Source organism: Nicotiana tabacum, chromosome 18 (assembly GCF_000715075.1).
Source record: "Nicotiana tabacum cultivar K326 chromosome 18, ASM71507v2, whole genome shotgun sequence".
Classification (NCBI taxonomy): Eukaryota; Viridiplantae; Streptophyta; class Magnoliopsida; order Solanales; family Solanaceae; genus Nicotiana; species Nicotiana tabacum.
This window is the reverse complement of record NC_134097.1, coordinates 7,340,305-7,348,638: the sequence shown is the minus strand read 5'-3', so window position 1 is coordinate 7,348,638 and position 8,334 is coordinate 7,340,305. Positions and strand designations below refer to the sequence as shown.

At 44.0% G+C, this 8,334-nt stretch overlaps 1 non-coding gene across 1 annotated transcript; it reads left to right on the top strand.

Annotated features, from left to right (window-relative positions):
* Positions 1 to 7,571: 7,571 nt before the first annotated feature.
* LOC142173153 (small nucleolar RNA R71) lies at positions 7,572 to 7,678 on the top strand. Its single transcript, XR_012702586.1, has one exon. It is a non-coding gene; the product is annotated as a small nucleolar RNA R71 (small nucleolar RNA).
* Positions 7,679 to 8,334: the final 656 nt, after the last annotated feature.

The window sequence follows — 8,334 nt, the reverse complement described above, 5'->3', positions numbered from 1 at the left end:
ATTAAGAACATACAGTTTAAGGCATTCTTACAATAGTCAACAAATGAGCCTAAGCGTCATACTAAGTACCCGCTATATTCAAGGCATTACGAAGTTAAGAGATCCTATTCTAATCTTGCCCATAAGTTCCTAACTAAAAATTAAAAACTAACTACACCTGGTTCAAATGAAATCCTTGGAAAAGAGCCGTGGTTTAAATAAAAACTAAGGGGGAATTGATACACTACTACAAAAAATAATCCACGCTCACCGCACCATTTTTTTTTTACTTTAAACAATTTTTTTTTCTTTCGACTTTAGTCCCTCAAGAAACCCGTCGAATGATATCCATCGCCGGGACAAGTCGAAAATGATTTATGTAAATAAACTACAAAAGTATTCTACATACAACAAAGTATCCCCCACCCCACACTTAAAAAGATGGCAGGTCCCCATGTCATACAAAATAAAGTAATGCGAGGTAAAGGTACTTCCCTGGTGGATCAGTCTTAATCGGAGACAGTGCCAGGGTCGAGATGACATGCCCTCCCCAGCGCACGCAACCAGCCCATGATTTTCTTCTGACTTCGCATTTTGGGTGGCCAAGGTATCAACTCTAACCCCCAATTCCGTGACGGAAGTGCGCAGACCTGCCATATCCTATTCTAAGGTTGTCATCCGTGTACTCCGTCTGACATGGGATGGTTCTTCAGCCGTTGCAGCTTGTTCCTATGGGGGTGAGGCAGGTTCAACCTCCTCCTGCCCTTCATCGCCCTCCTCTGGCGCATCAGAATTGTCACTATGAGTTGCCCCAGGTGCCACCGGGTCTTTCCCGATGGTCACTTTGTCTGCCCGAAACTTTGCTTCTTTCTTCACCATGCCATACGCATTTAGGTTCTCAGGCATCCTTGCTACCCGGCACAATCTAGTGACCAGAGAGGGGAAAAAGAACCCATACCTCTTCTGTGGTGAATAGACGAACATCTTAGACTGAATAACCTGGGCCACATCAAAATCGTGGCCATTCACGAAGCACCAGATCAAGGCAGCTCTCGGACCATTTACCTCCGTGGTGTTGTGGGATGGCAGCAAGCGACTGTTGATGATGTACAACCAGCACTTTCCTTCAAAAGTGAGTGAGGCAGAGTGTAGCTTCGATCCCGGCACAACCCACACTACCTCTTTGTCTAGTGCACAGATAGTTCTGAAAAACCTGTTCCATGTGATGGGTTCTCGCTTGTAAGTATCATAGAAATCCGCATCCCCATTGAATACAGGCAATCGATACACTCTCCTGAAGACTTCTATCGAGGCATCCACCCTCGTGTGTCGCACAGTGCATATTCTATACTCATGTTCGGGGAAGTTGGCATAGAACTCCCGGACAAGCATCAAGTTACCCTCCTCCGGCTCTTCGAAAAAGCTGTCCAACCTGCGCCTGATCAACTTCCGATATATATTAGGGCACTTATCCTGGAGGGACGCCCTGTCAATACCCCTTTCCGGTACAGGATTTTTAGTGGCCTTCAAATTGAAACGGTCTTGGACAGCTCTGGAGACAAATTTGGTACGATCAAACTGAGCTGCACTGGCCAGTTCTCGTGCCCGTGCCCGGGATGAACCTCCATGACCACTTGATGAGGCTCCGGTGGTGCGTCTCTTCTTTGAAGGTATCATGGTACCTATACAACAAACACTACTATCAGTAATCAGCGAAATATGGGAACCAATGGCGGTTACTCAGACTTCACTCACACAATTGGTCACAATTTACATTCAAACTCATTGTGGCAATTCAACAAACACTTAAGGTGCATATACCCCCGAAGTTACCCAAAGCCCCAATTAAACTTCCATTCCGCACAAACTCAACAATGTCTTCCCCCAATTCAACCAAATCTATTAGCCTCACATGCCACATATATACTACAATTCTAAACCAAGACAAGAGTACCCATGATTCTACTATCCTACACATACAATAGTAAAGGAAAAGAATAGTAAAAATAAAAAATTTGAAAACAAAAAAAAAAGAAAAAAATAAAATACTAAGAAAGATTAATAGAATCATGTTACTTACTTGGAGATCTTGGGAGGAACGGAGATTGAGGATTGGTTGAGTGGAGAAGAGGAGGAAGGAGAAGAAGCTTGTTAATGAGAGAAATTTTGAGGGAGATAGAGAGGGGGGCGTATGTTTTAGGGGAAGGGGGAAGGGTTTTAGATTTTGTTAAGGGGGAGGAAAAGAAGAGGTAGGTGAGTGGGCGATTGGGGGGGGGGGGGTTAAGTAAAAAAAATTAAAAATTAATACCAAATTCTGAACCCGGTGCCGCCTAATTCGCGGCCGGATGAGGAACACTGAGGGGGGCAAAATCCGCACCCCAATCCGCGGGTCAAGTCCGCGGGCGCGGACGAGGAGGCAGTGGTCTGTGCAAAATCCGCGGCCTACTCCACGCTCCAATCCGCGGCCGCGGATATCGATCTCCAACAAAGTTTTGTCTTTTTTACACTTTACCTATCTCTGGGTTAATTTCGTCCCCCGAATCCTTCCGATGCGCATAATTTTATCCCTACACATTAGTAGATCAGTCAATGCCGTTCAAAATCAATTACAAAAACAAGAGTAAAGAAAAATAATGGGTTGCCTCCCAATAAGCGCCTAAGTTAACGTCACGACACGACGATTTACAACAAACCATGGGTTGCCTCTCAGGAAGTGCCTGATTTAACGTCGCGGCACGACACATACTTTCATTATTACTCTTCGCTTGCATATTGGGGCTCTTCCCAAGATATCACAACTATGTCCCCCTTTTCTTCAACCATTCCAAGGTAATGTTTCAACCTTTGCCCATTCACTGTGAACTTATTTATCCCATCTTCGGATTCAATTTCTACAGCTCTATTTGAGAACACTTGCACCACTCTGAAGGATCCTGACCATCGGGACTTCAACTTACCCGAAAACAATTTCAATCTCGAGTTGTATAACAACACTAGATCTCCGAGTTTGAATTTCCTATCTAGAATGTGCTTATCATGCATCATTTTCATCCTTTCTTTGTACAATCTTGCATTCTCAAATGCATGGAACCTGAATTCCTCAAGTTCATGTAACTCATTGACTCTGCTGGTGCTTGCGGTCTCCATGTCCAAATTCAACTGCCGCAGTGCCCAAAGGGCTTTATATTCGAGCTCTACCGGAAGATGGCATGCTTTTCCAAATACCAACTTGTATGGTGATATACCAATTGGAGTTTTAAATGTTGTGCGGTACGCCCATAATGCATCATCCAGCTTCTTTGCCCAATCAGTCCTTGTCGCATTCACTATCTTGGTCAGGACACTTTTGATTTCCCTGTTGGACACTTCAACTTGCCCGCTCGTCTGTGGGTGGTACGGTGTGGCTACCTTATGGCGAACTCCATACTTTTCCAATAGCCGTGCGAACGTTCTATTGCAAAAAAGGGTTCCACCATCACTGATTATAGCTCTCGGGATGCCAAAACGTGTGAAGATATTTTTCTTTAGAAAGCCTGTCACCACTTTTGCATCATTGGTTGGGAGAGACACCGCTTCGACCCATTTGGCGACATAGTCAACTACTACCAATATATATTTGTTACCATACGAGCTGACGAAAGGCCCCATAAAGTCAATCCCCCATATGTCAAAAACCTCCACCTCTTGAATTGTGGTCATCGGCATCTCGTGACGTCGAGATATGTTGCATGTCCTTTGGTACTCATCGCAACTTTTTACCCAAGCATGGGCATCCTTGAACAGAGTTGGCCAACACAACCCCGATTCCAACACTTTTGCTGCTGTCCGGATTCCTCCAAAGTGTCCACCATATGGTGAAGCATGGCAAGCCTGCAAAACAGATGGTTGATCTTTCTCAGGGATACACCTCCGGATCATGTTATCTACACATATTCTAAAAAGTAGAGGTTCATCCCAATAATAAGATCGACAATCGCGAAAGAACTTTTTCTTTTGAATTGAGGAGAGTTTATAAGGTACAATACCGCTTGCTAAATAGTTAGCAATATCAGCATACCATTGTGACTCCTCCATTGTCACAACGAGTAACTGTTCATCCGGGAATGTCTCTGTTATATCTTCAACCTCTATTTTTTTTCAGCTCCTTCCAACCTTGAGAGGTGGTCTGCCACTTGATTGTCTGTCCCTTTTCTGTCACGGATTTCTAGACCAAATTCTTGTAGTAAAAGAACCCAGCGGATTAAGCGTGGCTTTGACTCCTTCTTTGCTATCAAGTACCTAATTGCTACATGGTCAGTATAAACAATAACTTTTGAACCAATTAAGTACGACCTGAATTTGTCGAAGCCAAACACTACAGCCAATATTTCCTTTTCTATTACGGTGTAATTGAGCTGTGCACCGCTGAGTGTCCTGCTTGCTTAGTAAATTGGGTGCATCATCTTATCTTTTCGCTGCCCCAAGACTACTCAAATAGCATAATCACTGGCGTTGCATATGAGCTCGAACGGTTGCTCCCAGTTGGGTGCAACAATGATGGGTGCAGTTGCCGGTCTCTTCTTCAGCTCCTCAAATGCCAACCTGCAATCATTAGAAAACACAAAGGGCTGATCCTTTTCAAGAAGTTTACATAAAGGGTTAGAAATCATGGAGAAATCTTTTATGAATCGCCTGTAGAACCCAGCGTGCCCAAGGAAAATTCTCACTGCCTTGACCGAAATGGGCGGTGGAAATTTCTCAATCACATCAACCTTAGCATGGTCGACCTCAATTCCCTTACTGGACACTCGATGCCTCGAAACTATTCCTTCTTGTACCATAAAATGGCACTTTTCCTAATTCAGGACCAAATTTGTCTCCACACATCTTTTGAGCACTCTTCTTAAATTGTGAAGACAATCTTCGAATGAATCCCCCACCACGGAGAAATCATCCATAAACACCTCCATAATGTCTTCAACCATATCAGTGAAAATGGCTAACATGCACCGCTAGAATGTAGCCGGCACATTGCAAAGTCCAAAAGTCATTCTCCGAAAGGAAAAGATGCCATACGGACAAGTGAATGATGTTTTCTCTCTGTCTTCAGGGGCTATTGAGATCTGGTTGTACCCCGAATATCTATCCAAGAAATAGAAGTGAGATCGCCCAGCTAACCTGTCCAACATTTGGTCAATGAAAGGCAAGGGGAAATGGTCCTTCCGGGTGGCTGTGTTCAATTTCCAATAGTCCATGCAAATCCGCTACCCCGTGACTGTACGAGTCGAGATCAACTCGTTATTATCATTTTGTACGACCGTCATTCCTCCCTTTTTTGGCACACACTGAACATGGCCGACCCAGTTACTGTCAGAGATGGGGAAGACGATACCCGCATCCAGCCACTTGATCACTTCCTTCTTCACCACCTCTTTCATATTCGGGTTCAGCCGTCGTTGATGCTCTTTGGAAGGTTTGTGCCCCTCTTCCAAGAGAATCTTGTGCATACAAAAGGCTGGGCTGATACCCTTTATGTCTCCCATGGTCCAACCAATGATAGTCTTACATTCTTGTAACACCTGCAAGAGTTGCTTTACCTGCACAGCTAGTAAACCAGATGATATAATAATAGGCAAAGTAGAATTAGGCCCTAAAAAAGTGTACCTGAGGTGAGCTGGAAGCGGTTTCAAGTCCAACTGTGGTGACTCCTCTATTGATGGTTTTGCAGGTGGTGTTTCTCTTTCTTCTAAGTGTAGGGGATCGAACTGAGGTTCCCCTTTCCAGAACCCTTGACCCTCGAGAGCCACGACCCACTCCGCTAGCCCTTCACCATCCATCTCTTCCAAATTCATCAAACAGGCCTCTAGCGGATCCATGACATTAAGGGTCTCATCCTCCTCTTGTAGTATCACCTCCATGGCCTCCACTAGCGAGTAATTTTAAAATTCGCTGGGTCTCCTCATGGATTGTTGAACGTTGAATATTATTTATTTATTGTTCAACCTCATTTTCAACTCTCCAGTCTCACAATCAATCAATGCTCTCCCAGTGCCTAAGAACGGCCTTCCCAGAATGATGGGTATCTCTTCATCCACTTGATAGTCAAGAATAACAAAGTATGCAGGGAATACAAACTTCCCCACTTGAACAAGCACATCATTAAGAATTCCTGTCTGTCTTTTGACTGTGCGATCAGCCAGTTGCAATAACATTGAGGTTGGTCTAGCTCTGCCAATGCCCAGTTTTGTATAGATTGCCAAGGGCATCAAGTTTATACTGGCCCCCAATTCATACAATGCTTTAGCAAAAGCATAACTCCCAATAGTGCATGGGATAGTGAAACTACCTAGATCAGACACTTTTTGAGCCATAGGTCTTGTCACTACCACGCTGCAGGTCTGCATCAGAGTTACAGTGGACAGGTCCTAGAAGTCAAATTTTTTCGACATCAGATCCTTTATCATTTTTGCATACCCTGGAATTTCCCTCAAAGCATCCATCAGTGGAATATTCAATTGAATTTGTTGAAGCATTTCCATGAATTTCCTGTATTGATCATCTTTCTTTTGCTTTGCCAATCTCTGAGGGAATGGTGCAGGAGTCAACCTCTGCCCACTGCTTGGTGTCTTTTCTTTGTTGGAAGCTTTTTCTACCACCTGTTCTGAGAGTTGTTCACCTTCCTTCTCCTTACCCTTGTCAACCTGTGCTTGTTCAATTACAACCTCGGTTAGCTCTACTGACTCATCTGCCTCTAATGTAACTGGAGTAGTTTGCATAGTCTCTCTTCTAGATTGAGCAACTTCTTGCTCTCTATCTAAATCTCTTCCATTCTTGAGAATCACTGCTATTAGATGATTTGGGTTCTATTCCTTTGGGTTAATATTTGTATCTGCAGGCAATGTTCCTTGTGGGCGATTGTTCAAGGCCATAGACAGCTATCCCAATTGAGTTTCAATGCCTTTGATTGCCGAATCATGTGCTGCTAACTTTTCTTGCATCTTACCATTTTTCCCAATGAGTTGTTGCAGATGCCCCTGATTTCTGTCATGTTGCTGTCCTGCTGTTGATGAGGTAGTTGGTAGGACAACTGTTGCAGGTGCTGTTGATTATAGCCCTGTTGCCTTTGATAAGGCACGACTTAGCCTTGTGGTCGTGCGCTTCCTGGATTGGGGTTGTGTTGTGGCTCGTTTGGTCTGTACTGCTGGTTTGGTGCTGGTCTTTATTGCTACCCACCTTGCCTCTGACCTTCGAAATTGTTGACATAATTCATGTCCTCTCTGAAGCCCTGGTTGCCATTCTCTCCACTCCACGAGCACACATATGGATGGTTTATGCAAGGAGTGCACTAGCCTCCATTTATTGTATCAACAATGTGCACTTGCTTTGTACCCATATCATCAATTTTCTTTGTCAGTAAGTTCATCTGGGTCATGAGAGTGGCTATGTTCTCTTCATTGGAATTATTTGGGTCAAGAGCAACAGTATGCACTATTGGTGTAAGTGTCGCACCTTTAGTCATCCAGCCTAAATTTTGAGCCATCTTGTCGAGAAGAATCTTGCACTCTGTGAACGTTTTGCTCAAAAAGAATCTCTATCCCAACATCTGATCTGGAATGCCATGGTGTGGACACTTCACTAGCATACCCTTAAACCTCTCCCAGGTTTCTTGCAAGGTCTCAGTCGGTTTCTGCCTGAACTGCAATATCTCATCAATTTGCCTTGCAGTCTTATTGGGAGGATAAAACTTGTTTAAGAAATGCTTGACTAATTCTTCCCAAGTAGCAATGGAGTTTATTAGGAGTGAATTCAGCCAAGTTTGAGCCTCTCCAATCACCGAGAATGGGAACAGTAATAGCTTAATTGCTTCAGCAGTCACATTCGGCTGTCTTTGGGTCACACAAATTGATAGGAAGTTCTTCAGATGTTGTTGTGGGTCTTCAATGTATGACCCGGAGAACAGTCCCTTATTCTGCAACAGGTGGAGCATGTTGTTGGTAATCTGGAATGTCTCCGCTTGTATCTGAGGAACAACAATGGCGGTGGCCAGGTTATTAGCAGTTGGTTGTGCCCCATCATAAAGAGCAACTTCCGGCACAAGAGGTGCCACCACTCCATTGTTTGGGTCAACACGATCATTCCGATTGTTTACGTTGACTTCGTCCACGTTGTCCATTTCACTTTCAAGTTAGTTTTTTTTTTGTTTTAACTGTTTGTTCTTCTTGTTGGCCCGATTCAATGCCCTGAATGCTTTCTCGGGGCCTGAGAGTCCTTCGAAAAGTTCACCAGTCTTCAAAGAGCTTCTAGGCATACACCTGAGTCACATAAGAGTTCAAACGTGAGAATTTCAATGGAAAACTTTTAACACCGTAGGAAATT